Consider the following 16,832-nt stretch of genomic DNA (forward strand, 5'->3'; position numbering starts at 1 on the left):
CAATGTATTTTAATTTGGGTGGTCAACCGACAGGAAAATCTATTACCCTACTGAGGTAACCGACGATTCGTCACCAGGTGGAGTACACTCTGAAAGGAGTGACTATGACTCTCATATGACACACAACTAGTGTCGTATCGCTTCTGGCAGACGCCACAGTAACAAGAAACTTGAAACTCGCTGCGAAATTAGGACGAGGAGCTACGACGCACTCAAGGTAGCTAGTGCAGTGTCACCTGGAGAAATGCATCGGTAAGTCTAGTAATCCCTAGCAGGCATAACGATGACTCACTTAAGATACACAACTAGTGACATATCGGTTCTGGCAGACTGGCCACAGTAACAAAATATATGAATCTGGGTGAGCAACTGTGACGAGTAACTATGACTCTCGTAATAGGCCAATTACTCAATACATAGAGTATTGAATCAGATAACTCGAGGAATGTCTTTCTATAGTAACGATGACATTCTTACGGTTCACAACTGGTGACAAATCCGTTCTGGCACCCTGGCACCAGTAACAAAAATGAGACACTGCGTGAGCAACTGGGATGGGTAACTATGACTCTCTTAAGGTAGCCAATGATAGTCACCAGGAGTATTGAATCAGGAAAGTCGAGTAACCCTTGGCTATAGTAACGATGACTTTCGTAGATTACACAACGTGTGACATATCGGTTCTGGCAGACTGGCCACAGTTACAATGTACTTTAATTTGGGTGGTCAACCGACAGCAATATCTATTACCTTTCTGAAGGAACCGACGATTCGTCACCAGGTGGAGTACACTCTGAAAGGAGTGACTATGACTCTCATATGACACACAACTAGTGTCGTATCGCTTCTGGCAGACGCCACAGTAACAAGAAACGTGAAACTGGCTGCGAAATTAGGACGAGGAGCTACGACGCGCTCAAGGTAGCTAGTGAAGCGTCACCTGGAGGACTGCATCAGTAAAGTGTAGTAATCCCTAGCAGGCATAACGATGACTCACTTAAGATACACAACTAGTGACATATCGGTTCTGGCAGACTGGCCACAGTAACAAAATATATGAATCTGGGTGAGCAACTGTGACGAGTAACTATGACTCTCGTAATAGGCCAATGACTCAATACATGGAGTATTGAATCAGAAAACTCGAGGAACGCCTTGCAATAGTAACAATGACTTTCTTACGGTTCACAACTGGTGACAAATCAGTTCTGGCACCCTGGCGCCAATAACAAAAGTGAGACACTGCGTGAGCAACTGGGAAGGGTAACTATGACTCTCTTAAGGTAGCCAATGATACGTCACCAGGAATATTGAATCAGGAAACTCGAGTAACCCTTGGCTATAGTAACGATGACTTTCGTTGATTACACAACCTGTGACATATCGATGCTGGCAGACTGGCCACAGTTACAATGTATTTTAATTTGGTTGGTCAACCGACAGGAAAATCTATTACCCTTCTGAGGTAACCGACGATTCGTCACCAGGTGGAGTACACTCTGAAAGGAGTGACTATGACTCTCATATGACACACAACTAGTGTCGTATCGCTTCTGGCAGACGCCACAGTAACAAGAAACGTGAAACTGGCTCCGAAATTACGACGAGGAGTTATGACGCACTCAAGGTAGCTAGTGCAACGTCACCTGGAGGACTGCATCAGTAAAGTGTAGTAATCCCTAGCAGGCATAACGATGACTCACTTAAGATACACAACTAGTGACATATCGGTTCTGGCAGACTGGACACAGTAACAAAATATATGAATCTGGGTGAGCAACTGTGACGAGTAACTATGACTCTCGTAATAGGCCAATTACTCAATACATAGAGTATTGAATCAGATAACTCGAGGAATGTCTTTCTATAGTAACGATGACATTCTTACGGTTCACAACTGGTGACAAATCCGTTCTGGCACCCTGGCACCAGTAACAAAAATGAGACACTGCGTGAGCAACTGGGATGGGTAACTATGACTCTCTTAAGGTAGCCAATGATCGTCACCAGGAGTATTGAATCAGGAAAGTCGAGTAACCCTTGGCTATAGTAACGATGACTTTCGTAGATTACACAACGTGTGACATATCGGTTCTGGCAGACTGGCCACAGTTACAATGTATTTTAATTTGGGTGGTCAACCGACAGGAAAATCTATTACCCTACTGAGGTAACCGACGATTCGTCACCAGGTGGAGTACACTCTGAAAGGAGTGACTATGACTCTCATATGACACACAACTAGTGTCGTATCGCTTCTGGCAGACGCCACAGTAACAAGAAACTTGAAACTCGCTGCGAAATTAGGACGAGGAGCTACGACGCACTCAAGGTAGCTAGTGCAGTGTCACCTGGAGGAATGCATCAGTAAGTCTAGTAATCCCTAGCAGGCATAACGATGACTCACTTAAGATACACAACTAGTGACATATCGGTTCTGCCAGACTGGCCACAGTAACAAAATATATGAATCTGGGTGAGCAACTGTGACGAGTAACTATGACTCTCGTAATAGGCCAATGACTCAATACATGGAGTATTGAATCAGAAAACTCGAGGAACGCCTTGCAATAGTAACAATGACTTTCTTACGGTTCACAACTGGTGACAAATCCGTTCTGGCACCCTGGCGCCAATAACAAAAGTGAGACACTGCGTGAGCAACTGGGAAGGGTAACTATGACTCTCTTAAGGTAACCAATGATACGTCACCAGGAATATTGAATCAGGAAACTCGAGTAACCCTTGGCTATAGTAACGATGACTTTCGTTGATTACACAACCTGTGATATATCGATGCTGGCAGACTGGCCACAGTTACAATGTATTTTAATTTGGGTGGTCAACCGACAGGAAAATCTATTACCCTTCTGAGGTAACCGACGATTCGTCACCAGGTGGAGTACACTCTGAAAGGAGTGACTATGACTCTCATATGACACACAACTAGTGTCGTATCGCTTCTGGCAGACGGAACAGTAACAAGAAACGTGAAACTGGCTCCGAAATTACGACGAGGAGTTATGACGCACTCAAGGTAGCTAGTGCAACGTCACCTGGAGGACTGCATCAGTAAAGTGTAGTAATCCATAGCAGGCATAACGATGACTCACTTAAGATACACAACTAGTGACATATCGGTTCTGGCAGACTGGCCACAGTAACAAAATATATGAATCTGGGTGAGCAACTGTGACGAGTAACTATGACTCTCGTAATAGGCCAATTACTCAATACATAGAGTATTGAATCAGATAACTCGAGGAATGTCTTTCTATAGTAACGATGACATTCTTACGGTTCACAACTGGTGACAAATCCGTTCTGGCACCCTGGCACCAGTAACAAAAATGAGACACTGCGTGAGCAACTGGGATGGGTAACTATGACTCTCTTAAGGTAGCCAATGATAGTCACCAGGAGTATTGAATCAGGAAAGTCGAGTAACCCTTGGCTATAGAAACGATGACTTTCGTAGATTACACAACGTGTGACATATCGGTTCTGGCAGACTGGCCACAGTAACAAAATATATGAATCTGGGTGAGCAACTGTGACGAGTAACTATGACTATCGTAATAGGCCAATGACTCAATACATGGAGTATTGAATCAGATAACTCGAGGAACGCCTTGCAATAGTAACAATGACTTTCTTACGGTTCACAACTGGTGACAAATCCGTTCTAGCAGTCTGGCATCAGTAACAAAAATGAGACACTGCGTGAGCAACTGGGAAGGGTAACTATGACTCTCTTAAGGTAGCCAATGATCGTCACCAAGAATATTGATTGAGGAAACTCGAGTAACCCTTGGCTATAGTAACGATGACTCTCGTAGATTACACAACCTGTGACATATCGATGCTGGCAGACTGGCCACAGTTACAATGTATTTTAATTTGGGTGGTCAACCGACAGGAAAATCTATTACCCTACTGAGGTAACCGACGATTCGTCACCAGGTGGAGTACACTCTGAAAGGAGTGACTATGACTCTCATATGACACACAACTAGTGTCGTATCGCTTCTGGCAGACGCCACAGTAACAAGAAACTTGAAACTCGCTGCGAAATTAGGACGAGGAGCTACGACGCACTCAAGGTAGCTAGTGCAGTGTCACCTGGAGAATTGCATCGGTAAGTCTAGTAATCCCTAGCAGGCATAACGATGACTCACTTAAGATACACAACTAGTGACATATCGGTTCTGGCAGACTGGCCACAGTAACAAAATATATGAATCTGGGTGAGCAACTGTGACGAGTAACTATGACTCTCGTAATAGGCCAATTACTCAATACATAGAGTATTGAATCAGATAACTCGAGGAATGTCTTTCTATAGTAACGATGACATTCTTACGGTTCACAACTGGTGACAAATCCGTTCTGGCACCCTGGCACCAGTAACAAAAATGAGACACTGCGTGAGCAACTGGGATGGGTAACTATGACTCTCTTAAGGTAGCCAATGATAGTCACCAGGAGTATTGAATCAGGAAAGTCGAGTAACCCTTGGCTATAGTAACGATGACTTTCGTAGATTACACAACGTGTGACATATCGGTTCTGGCAGACTGGCCACAGTTACAATGTACTTTAATTTGGGTGGTCAACCGACAGCAATATCTATTACCTTTCTGAAGGAACCGACGATTCGTCACCAGGTGGAGTACACTCTGAAAGGAGTGACTATGACTCTCATATGACACACAACTAGTGTCGTATCGCTTCTGGCAGACGCCACAGTAACAAGAAACGTGAAACTGGCTGCGAAATTAGGACGAGGAGCTACGACGCGCTCAAGGTAGCTAGTGAAGCGTCACCTGGAGGACTGCATCAGTAAAGTGTAGTAATCCCTAGCAGGCATAACGATGACTCACTTAAGATACACAACTAGTGACATATCGGTTCTGGCAGACTGGCCACAGTAACAAAATATATGAATCTGGGTGAGCAACTGTGACGAGTAACTATGACTCTCGTAATAGGCCAATGACTCAATACATGGAGTATTGAATCAGAAAACTCGAGGAACGCCTTGCAATAGTAACAATGACTTTCTTACGGTTCACAACTGGTGAAAAATCAGTTCTGGCACCCTGGCGCCAATAACAAAAGTGAGACACTGCGTGAGCAACTGGGAAGGGTAACTATGACTCTCTTAAGGTAGCCAATGATACGTCACCAGGAATATTGAATCAGGAAACTCGAGTAACCCTTGGCTATAGTAACGATGACTTTCGTTGATTACACAACCTGTGACATATCGATGCTGGCAGACTGGCCACAGTTACAATGTATTTTAATTTGGTTGGTCAACCGACAGGAAAATCTATTACCCTTCTGAGGTAACCGACGATTCGTCACCAGGTGGAGTACACTCTGAAAGGAGTGACTATGACTCTCATATGACACACAACTAGTGTCGTATCGCTTCTGGCAGACGCCACAGTAACAAGAAACGTGAAACTGGCTCCGAAATTACGACGAGGAGTTATGACGCACTCAAGGTAGCTAGTGCAACGTCACCTGGAGGACTGCATCAGTAAAGTGTAGTAATCCCTAGCAGGCATAACGATGACTCACTTAAGATACACAACTAGTGACATATCGGTTCTGGCAGACTGGCCACAGTAACAAAATATATGAATCTGGGTGAGCAACTGTGACGAGTAACTATGACTCTCGTAATAGGCCAATTACTCAATACATAGAGTATTGAATCAGATAACTCGAGGAATGTCTTTCTATAGTAACGATGACATTCTTACGGTTCACAACTGGTGACAAATACGTTCTGGCACCCTGGCACCAGTAACAAAAATGAGACACTGCGTGAGCAACTGGGATGGGTAACTATGACTCTCTTAAGGTAGCCAATGATCGTCACCAGGAGTATTGAATCAGGAAAGTCGAGTAACCCTTGGCTATAGTAACGATGACTTTCGTAGATTACACAACGTGTGACATATCGGTTCTGGCAGACTGGCCACAGTTACAATGTATTTTAATTTGGGTGGTCAACCGACAGGAAAATCTATTACCCTACTGAGGTAACCGACGATTCGTCACCAGGTGGAGTACACTCTGAAAGGAGTGACTATGACTCTCATATGACACACAACTAGTGTCGTATCGCTTCTGGCAGACGCCACAGTAACAAGAAACTTGAAACTCGCTGCGAAATTAGGACGAGGAGCTACGACGCACTCAAGGTAGCTAGTGCAGTGTCACCTGGAGGAATGCATCAGTAAGTCTAGTAATCCCTAGCAGGCATAACGATGACTCACTTAAGATACACAACTAGTGACATATCGGTTCTGCCAGACTGGCCACAGTAACAAAATATATGAATCTGGGTGAGCAACTGTGACGAGTAACTATGACTCTCGTAATAGGCCAATGACTCAATACATGGAGTATTGAATCAGAAAACTCGAGGAACGCCTTGCAATAGTAACAATGACTTTCTTACGGTTCACAACTGGTGACAAATCCGTTCTGGCACCCTGGCGCCAATAACAAAAGTGAGACACTGCGTGAGCAACTGGGAAGGGTAACTATGACTCTCTTAAGGTAACCAATGATACGTCACCAGGAATATTGAATCAGGAAACTCGAGTAACCCTTGGCTATAGTAACGATGACTTTCGTTGATTACACAACCTGTGACATATCGGTGCTGGCAGACTGGCCACAGTTACAATGTACTTTAATTTGGGTGGTCAACCGACAGCAATATCTATTACCTTTCTGAAGGAACCGACGATTCGTCACCAGGTGGAGTACACCCTGAAAGGAGTGACTATGACTCTCATATGACACACAACTTGTGTCGTATCGCTTCTGGCAGACGCCACAGTAACAAGAAACGTGAAACTGGCTGCGAAATTAGGACGAGGAGCTACGACGCACTCAAGGTAGCTAGTGAAGCGTCACCTGGAGGACTGCATCAGTAAAGTGTAGTAATCCCTAGCAGGCATAACGATGACTCACTTAAGATACACAACTAGTGACATATCGGTTCTGCCAGACTGGCCACAGTAACAAAATATATGAATCTGGGTGAGCAACTGTGACGAGTAACTATGACTCTCGTAATAGGCCAATGACTCAATACATGGAGTATTGAATCAGAAAACTCGAGGAACGCCTTGCAATAGTAACAATGACTTTCTTACGGTTCACAACTGGTGACAAATCCGTTCTGGCACCCTGGCGCCAATAACAAAAGTGAGACACTGCGTGAGCAACTGGGAAGGGTAACTATGACTCTCTTAAGGTAGCCAATGATACGTCACCAGGAATATTGAATCAGGAAACTCGAGTAACCCGTGGCTATAGTAACGATGACTTTCGTTGATTACACAACCTGTGACATATCGGTGCTGGCAGACTGGCCACAGTTACAATGTACTTTAATTTGGGTGGTCAACCGACAGCAATATCTATTACCTTTCTGAAGGAACCGACGATTCGTCACCAGGTGGAGTACACTCTGAAAGGAGTGACTATGACTCTCATATGACACACAACTAGTGTCGTATCGCTTCTGGCAGACGCCACAGTAACAAGAAACGTGAAACTGGCTGCGAAATTAGGACGAGGAGCTACGACGCACTCAAGGTAGCTAGTGAAGCGTCACCTGGAGGACTGCATCAGTAAAGTGTAGTAATCCCTAGCAGGCATAACGATGACTCACTTAAGATACACAACTAGTGACATATCGGTTCTGGCAGACTGGCCACAGTAACAAAATATATGAATCTGGGTGAGCAACTGTGACGAGTAACTATGACTCTCGTAATAGGCCAATGACTCAATACATGGAGTATTGAATCAGAAAACTCGAGGAACGCCTTGCAATAGTAACAATGACTTTCTTACGGTTCACAACTGGTGACAAATCCGTTCTGGCACCCTGGCGCCAATAACAAAAGTGAGACACTGCGTGAGCAACTGGGAAGGGTAACTATGACTCTCTTAAGGTAGCCAATGATACGTCACCAGGAATATTGAATCAGGAAACTCGAGTAACCCTTGGCTATAGTAACGATGACTTTCGTTGATTACACAACCTGTGACATATCGGTGCTGGCAGACTGGCCACAGTTACAATGTACTTTAATTTGGGTGGTCAACCGACAGGAAAATCTATTACCCTTCTGAGGTAACCGACGATTCGTCACCAGGTGGAGTACACTCTGAAAGGAGTGACTATGACTCTCATATGACACACAACTAGTGTCGTATCGCTTCTGGCAGACGGAACAGTAACAAGAAACGTGAAACTGGCTCCGAAATTACGACGAGGAGTTATGACGCACTCAAGGTAGCTAGTGCAGTGTCACCTGGAGGACTGCATCAGTAAAGTGTAGTAATCCCTAGCAGGCATAACGATGACTCACTTAAGATACACAACTAGTGACATATCGGTTCTGCCAGACTGGACACAGTAACAAAATATATGAATCTGGGTGAGCAACTGTGACGAGTAACTATGACTCTCGTAATAGGCCAATGACTCAATACATGGAGTATTGAATCAGAAAACTCGAGGAACGCCTTGCAATAGTAACAATGACTTTCTTACGGTTCACAACTGGTGACAAATCCGTTCTGGCACCCTGGCGCCAATAACAAAAGTGAGACACTGCGTGAGCAACTGGGAAGGGTAACTATGACTCTCTTAAGGTAACCAATGATACGTCACCAGGAATATTGAATCAGGAAACTCGAGTAACCCTTGGCTATAGTAACGATGACTTTCGTTGATTACACAACCTGTGACATATCGATGCTGGCAGACTGGCCACAGTTACAATGTATTTTAATTTGGGTGGTCAACCGACAGGAAAATCTATTACCCTTCTGAGGTAACCGACGATTCGTCACCAGGTGGAGTACACTCTGAAAGGAGTGACTATAACTCTCATATGACACACAACTAGTGTCGTATCGCTTCTGGCAGACGGAACAGTAACAAGAAACGTGAAAATGGCTCCGAAATTACGACGAGGAGTTATGACGCACTCAAGGTAGCTAGTGCAACGTCACCTGGAGGACTGCATCAGTAAAGTGTAGTAATCCCTAGCAGGCATAACGATGACTCACTTAAGATACACAACTAGTGACATATCGGTTCTGGCAGACTGGCCACAGTAACAAAATATATGAATCTGGGTGAGCAACTGTGACGAGTAACTATGACTCTCGTAATAGGCCAATTACTCAATACATAGAGTATTGAATCAGATAACTCGAGGAATGTCTTTCTATAGTAACGATGACATTCTTACGGTTCACAACTGGTGACAAATCCGTTCTGGCACCCTGGCACCAGTAACAAAAATGAGACACTGCGTGAGCAACTGGGATGGGTAACTATGACTCTCTTAAGGTAGCCAATGATTGTCACCCGGAGTATTGAATCAGGAAAGTCGAGTAACCCTTGGCTATAGTAACGATGACTTTCGTAGATTACACAACGTGTGACATATCGGTTCTGGCAGACTGGCCACAGTAACAAAATATATGAATCTGGGTGAGCAACTGTGACGAGTAACTATGACTATCGTAATAGGCCAATGACTCAATACATGGAGTATTGAATCAGATAACTCGAGGAACGCCTTGCAATAGTAACAATGACTTTCTTACGGTTCACAACTGGTGACAAATCCGTTCTAGCAGTCTGGCATCAGTAACAAAAATGAGACACTGCGTGAGCAACTGGGAAGGGTAACTATGACTCTCTTAAGGTAGCCAATGATCGTCACCAAGAATATTGATTGAGGAAACTCGAGTAACCCTTGGCTATAGTAACGATGACTCTCGTAGATTACACAACCTGTGACATATCGATGCTGGCAGACTGGCCACAGTTACAATGTATTTTAATTTGGGTGGTCAACCGACAGGAAAATCTATTACCCTACTGAGGTAACCGACGATTCGTCACCAGGTGGAGTACACTCTGAAACGAGTGACTATGACTCTCATATGACACACAACTAGTGTCGTATCGCTTCTGGCAGACGCCACAGTAACAAGAAACTTGAAACTCGCTGCGAAATTAGGACGAGGAGCTACGACGCACTCAAGGTAGCTAGTGCAGTGTCACCTGGAGGAATGCATCAGTAAGTCTAGTAATCCCTAGCAGGCATAACGATGACTCACTTAAGATACACAACTAGTGACATATCGGTTCTGCCAGACTGGACACAGTAACAAAATATATGAATCTGGGTGAGCAACTGTGACGAGTAACTATGACTCTCGTAATAGGCCAATGACTCAATACATGGAGTATTGAATCAGAAAACTCGAGGAACGCCTTGCAATAGTAACAATGACTTTCTTACGGTTCACAACTGGTGACAAATCCGTTCTGGCACCCTGGCGCCAATAACAAAAGTGAGACACTGCGTAAGCAACTGGGAAGGGTAACTATGACTCTCTTAAGGTAACCAATGATACGTCACCAGGAATATTGAATCAGGAAACTCGAGTAACCCTTGGCTATAGTAACGATGACTTTCGTTGATTACACAACCTGTGACATATCGGTGCTGGCAGACTGGCCACAGTTACAATGTACTTTAATTTGGGTGGTCAACCGACAGCAATATCTATTACCTTTCTGAAGGAACCGACGATTCGTCACCAGGTGGAGTACACCCTGAAAGGAGTGACTATGACTCTCATATGACACACAACTAGTGTCGTATCGCTTCTGGCAGACGCCACAGTAACAAGAAACGTGAAACTGGCTGCGAAATTAGGACGAGGAGCTACGACGCACTCAAGGTAGCTAGTGAAGCGTCACCTGGAGGACTGCATCAGTAAAGTGTAGTAATCCCTAGCAGGCATAACGATGACTCACTTAAGATACACAACTAGTGACATATCGGTTCTGCCAGACTGGCCACAGTAACAAAATATATGAATCTGGGTGAGCAACTGTGACGAGTAACTATGACTCTCGTAATAGGCCAATGACTCAATACATGGAGTATTGAATCAGAAAACTCGAGGAACGCCTTGCAATAGTAACAATGACTTTATTACGGTTCACAACTGGTGACAAATCCGTTCTGGCACCCTGGCGCCAATAACAAAAGTGAGACACTGCGTGAGCAACTGGGAAGGGTAACTATGACTCTCTTAAGGTAGCCAATGATACGTCACCAGGAATATTGAATCAGGAAACTCGAGTAACCCTTGGCTATAGTAACGATGACTTTCGTTGATTACACAACCTGTGACATATCGGTGCTGGCAGACTGGCCACAGTTACAATGTACTTTAATTTGGGTGGTCAACCGACAGGAAAATCTATTACCCTTCTGAGGTAACCGACGATTCGTCACCAGGTGGAGTACACTCTGAAAGGAGTGACTATGACTCTCATATGACACACAACTAGTGTCGTATCGCTTCTGGCAGACGGAACAGTAACAAGAAACGTGAAACTGGCTCCGAAATTACGACGAGGAGTTATGACGCACTCAAGGTAGCTAGTGCAGTGTCACCTGGAGGACTGCATCAGTAAAGTGTAGTAATCCCTAGCAGGCATAACGATGACTCACTTAAGATACACAACTAGTGACATATCGGTTCTGGCAGACTGGCCACAGTAACAAAATATATGAATCTGGGTGAGCAACTGTGACGAGTAACTATGACTCTCGTAATAGGCCAATGACTCAATACATGGAGTATTGAATCAGAAAACTCGAGGAACGCCTTGCAATAGTAACAATGACTTTCTTACGGTTCACAACTGGTGACAAATCCGTTCTGGCACCCTGGCGCCAATAACAAAAGTGAGACACTGCGTGAGCAACTGGGAAGGGTAACTATGACTCTCTTAATGTAACCAATGATACGTCACCAGGAATATTGAATCAGGAAACTCGAGTAACCCTTGGCTATAGTAACGATGACTTTCGTTGATTACACAACCTGTGACATATCGATGCAGGCAGACTGGCCACAGTTACAATGTATTTTAATTTGGGTGGTCAACCGACAGGAAAATCTATTACCCTTCTGAGGTAACCGACGATTCGTCACCAGGTGGAGTACACTCTGAAAGGAGTGACTATGACTCTCATATGACACACAACTAGTGTCGTATCGCTTCTGGCAGACGGAACAGTAACAAGAAACGTGAAACTGGCTCCGAAATTACGACGAGGAGTTATGACGCACTCAAGGTAGCTAGTGCAACGTCACCTGGAGGACTGCATCAGTAAAGTGTAGTAATCCCTAGCAGGCATAACGATGACTCACTTAAGATACACAACTAGTGACATATCGGTTCTGGCAGACTGGCCACAGTAACAAAATATATGAATCTGGGTGAGCAACTGTGACGAGTAACTATGACTCTCGTAATAGGCCAATTACTCAATACATAGAGTATTGAATCAGATAACTCGAGGAATGTCTTTCTATAGTAACGATGACATTCTTACGGTTCACAACTGGTGACAAATCCGTTCTGGCACCCTGGCACCAGTAACAAAAATGAGACACTGCGTGAGCAACTGGGATGGGTAACTATGACTCTCTTAAGGTAGCCAATGATCGTCACCAGGAGTATTGAATCAGGAAAGTCGAGTAACCCTTGGCTATAGTAACGATGACTTTCGTAGATTACACAACGTGTGACATATCGGTTCTGGCAGACTGGCCACAGTAACAAAATATATGAATCTGGGTGAGCAACTGTGACGAGTAACTATGACTATCGTAATAGGCCAATGACTCAATACATGGAGTATTGAATCAGATAACTCGAGGAACGCCTTGCAATAGTAACAATGACTTTCTTACGGTTCACAACTGGTGACAAATCCGTTCTAGCAGTCTGGCATCAGTAACAAAAATGAGACACTGCGTGAGCAACTGGGAAGGGTAACTATGACTCTCTTAAGGTAGCCAATGATCGTCACCAAGAATATTGATTGAGGATACTCGAGTAACCCTTGGCTATAGTAACGATGACTCTCGTAGATTACACAACCTGTGACATATCGATGCTGGCAGACTGGCCACAGTTACAATGTATTTTAATTTGGGTGGTCAACCGACAGGAAAATCTATTACCCTACTGAGGTAACCGACGATTCGTCACCAGGTGGAGTACACTCTGAAACGAGTGACTATGACTCTCATATGACACACAACTAGTGTCGTATCGCTTCTGGCAGACGCCACAGTAACAAGAAACTTGAAACTCGCTGCGAAATTAGGACGAGGAGCTACGACGCACTCAAGGTAGCTAGTGCAGTGTCACCTGGAGGAATGCATCAGTAAGTCTAGTAATCCCTAGCAGGCATAACGATGACTCACTTAAGATACACAACTAGTGACATATCGGTTCTGCCAGACTGGACACAGTAACAAAATATATGAATCTGGGTGAGCAACTGTGACGAGTAACTATGACTCTCGTAATAGGCCAATGACTCAATACATGGAGTATTGAATCAGAAAACTCGAGGAACGCCTTGCAATAGTAACAATGACTTTCTTACGGTTCACAACTGGTGACAAATCCGTTCTGGCACCCTGGCGCCAATAACAAAAGTGAGACACTGCGTGAGCAACTGGGAAGGGTAACTATGACTCTCTTAAGGTAACCAATGATACGTCACCAGGAATATTGAATCAGGAAACTCGAGTAACCCTTGGCTATAGTAACGATGACTTTCGTTGATTACACAACCTGTGACATATCGGTGCTGGCAGACTGGCCACAGTTACAATGTACTTTAATTTGGGTGGTCAACCGACAGCAATATCTATTACCTTTCTGAAGGAACCGACGATTCGTCACCAGGTGGAGTACACCCTGAAAGGAGTGACTATGACTCTCATATGACACACAACTAGTGTCGTATCGCTTGTGGCAGACGCCACAGTAACAAGAAACGTGAAACTGGCTGCGAAATTAGGACGAGGAGCTACGACGCACTCAAGGTAGCTAGTGAAGCGTCACCTGGAGGACTGCATCAGTAAAGTGTAGTAATCCCTAGCAGGCATAACGATGACTCACTTAAGATACACAACTAGTGACATATCGGTTCTGGCAGACTGGCCACAGTAACAAAATATATGAATCTGGGTGAGCAACTGTGACGAGTAACTATGACTCTCGTAATAGGCCAATGACTCAATACATGGAGTATTGAATCAGAAAACTCGAGGAACGCCTTGCAATAGTAACAATGACTTTCTTACGGTTCACAACTGGTGACAAATCCGTTCTGGCACCCTGGCGCCAATAACAAAAGTGAGACACTGCGTGAGCAACTGGGAAGGGTAACTATGACTCTCTTAAGGTAACCAATGATACGTCACCAGGAATATTGAATCAGGAAACTCGAGTAACCCTTGGCTATAGTAACGATGACTTTCGTTGATTACACAACCTGTGACATATCGATGCAGGCAGACTGGCCACAGTTACAATGTATTTTAATTTGGGTGGTCAACCGACAGGAAAATCTATTACCCTTCTGAGGTAACCGACGATTCGTCACCAGGTGGAGTACACTCTGAAAGGAGTGACTATGACTCTCATATGACACACAACTAGTGTCGTATCGCTTCTGGCAGACGGAACAGTAACAAGAAACGTGAAACTGGCTCCGAAATTACGACGAGGAGTTATGACGCACTCAAGGTAGCTAGTGCAACGTCACCTGGAGGACTGCATCAGTAAAGTGTAGTAATCCCTAGCAGGCATAACGATGACTCACTTAAGATACACAACTAGTGACATATCGGTTCTGGCAGACTGGCCACAGTAACAAAATATATGAATCTGGGTGAGCAACTGTGACGAGTAACTATGACTCTCGTAATAGGCCAATGACTCAATACATGGAGTATTGAATCAGAAAACTCGAGGAACGCCTTGCAATAGTAACAATGACTTTCTTACGGTTCACAACTGGTGACAAATCCGTTCTGGCACCCTGGCGCCAATAACAAAAGTGAGACACTGCGTGAGCAACTGGGAAGGGTAACTATGACTCTCTTAAGGTAACCAATGATACGTCACCAGGAATATTGAATCAGGAAACTCGAGTAACCCTTGGCTATAGTAACGATGACTTTCGTTGATTACACAACCTGTGACATATCGATGCAGGCAGACTGGCCACAGTTACAATGTATTTTAATTTGGGTGGTCAACCGACAGGAAAATCTATTACCCTTCTGAGGTAACCGACGATTCGTCACCAGGTGGAGTACACTCTGAAAGGAGTGACTATGACTCTCATATGACACACAACTAGTGTCGTATCGCTTCTGGCAGACGGAACAGTAACAAGAAACGTGAAACTGGCTCCGAAATTACGACGAGGAGTTATGACGCACTCAAGGTAGCTAGTGCAACGTCACCTGGAGGACTGCATCAGTAAAGTGTAGTAATCCCTAGCAGGCATAACGATGACTCACTTAAGATACACAACTAGTGACATATCGGTTCTGGCAGACTGGCCACAGTAACAAAATATATGAATCTGGGTGAGCAACTGTGACGAGTAACTATGACTCTCGTAATAGGCCAATTACTCAATACATAGAGTATTGAATCAGATAACTCGAGGAATGTCTTTCTATAGTAACGATGACATTCTTACGGTTCACAACTGGTGACAAATCCGTTCTGGCACCCTGGCACCAGTAACAAAAATGAGACACTGCGTGAGCAACTGGGATGGGTAACTATGACTCTCTTAAGGTAGCCAATGATCGTCACCAGGAGTATTGAATCAGGAAAGTCGAGTAACCCTTGGCTATAGTAACGATGACTTTCGTAGATTACACAACGTGTGACATATCGGTTCTGGCAGACTGGCCACAGTAACAAAATATATGAATCTGGGTGAGCAACTGTGACGAGTAACTATGACTATCGTAATAGGCCAATGACTCAATACATGGAGTATTGAATCAGATAACTCGAGGAACGCCTTGCAATAGTAACAATGACTTTCTTACGGTTCACAACTGGTGACAAATCCGTTCTAGCAGTCTGGCATCAGTAACAAAAATGAGACACTGCGTGAGCAACTGGGAAGGGTAACTATGACTCTCTTAAGGTAGCCAATGATCGTCACCAAGAATATTGATTGAGGAAACTCGAGTAACCCTTGGCTATAGTAACGATGACTCTCGTAGATTACACAACCTGTGACATATCGATGCTGGCAGACTGGCCACAGTTACAATGTATTTTAATTTGGGTGGTCAACCGACAGGAAAATCTATTACCCTACTGAGGTAACCGACGATTCGTCACCAGGTGGAGTACACTCTGAAACGAGTGACTATGACTCTCATATGACACAAAACTAGTGTCGTATCGCTTCTGGCAGACGCCACAGTAACAAGAAACTTGAAACTCGCTGCGAAATTAGGACGAGGAGCTACGACGCACTCAAGGTAGCTAGTGCAGTGTCACCTGGAGGAATGCATCAGTAAGTCTAGTAATCCCTAGCAGGCATAACGATGACTCACTTAAGATACACAACTAGTGACATATCGGTTCTGCCAGACTGGACACAGTAACAAAATATATGAATCTGGGTGAGCAACTGTGACGAGTAACTATGACTCTCGTAATAGGCCAATGACTCAATACATGGAGTATTGAATCAGAAAACTCGAGGAACGCCTTGCAATAGTAACAATGACTTTCTTACGGTTCACAACTGGTGACAAATCCGTTCTGGCACCCTGGCGCCAATAACAAAAGTGAGACACTGCGTGAGCAACTGGGAAGGGTAACTATGACTCTCTTA

The sequence above is a fragment of the Schistocerca gregaria genome, chromosome 9 (genome assembly GCF_023897955.1).
Source record: "Schistocerca gregaria isolate iqSchGreg1 chromosome 9, iqSchGreg1.2, whole genome shotgun sequence".
NCBI lineage: Eukaryota > Metazoa > Arthropoda > Insecta > Orthoptera > Acrididae > Schistocerca > Schistocerca gregaria.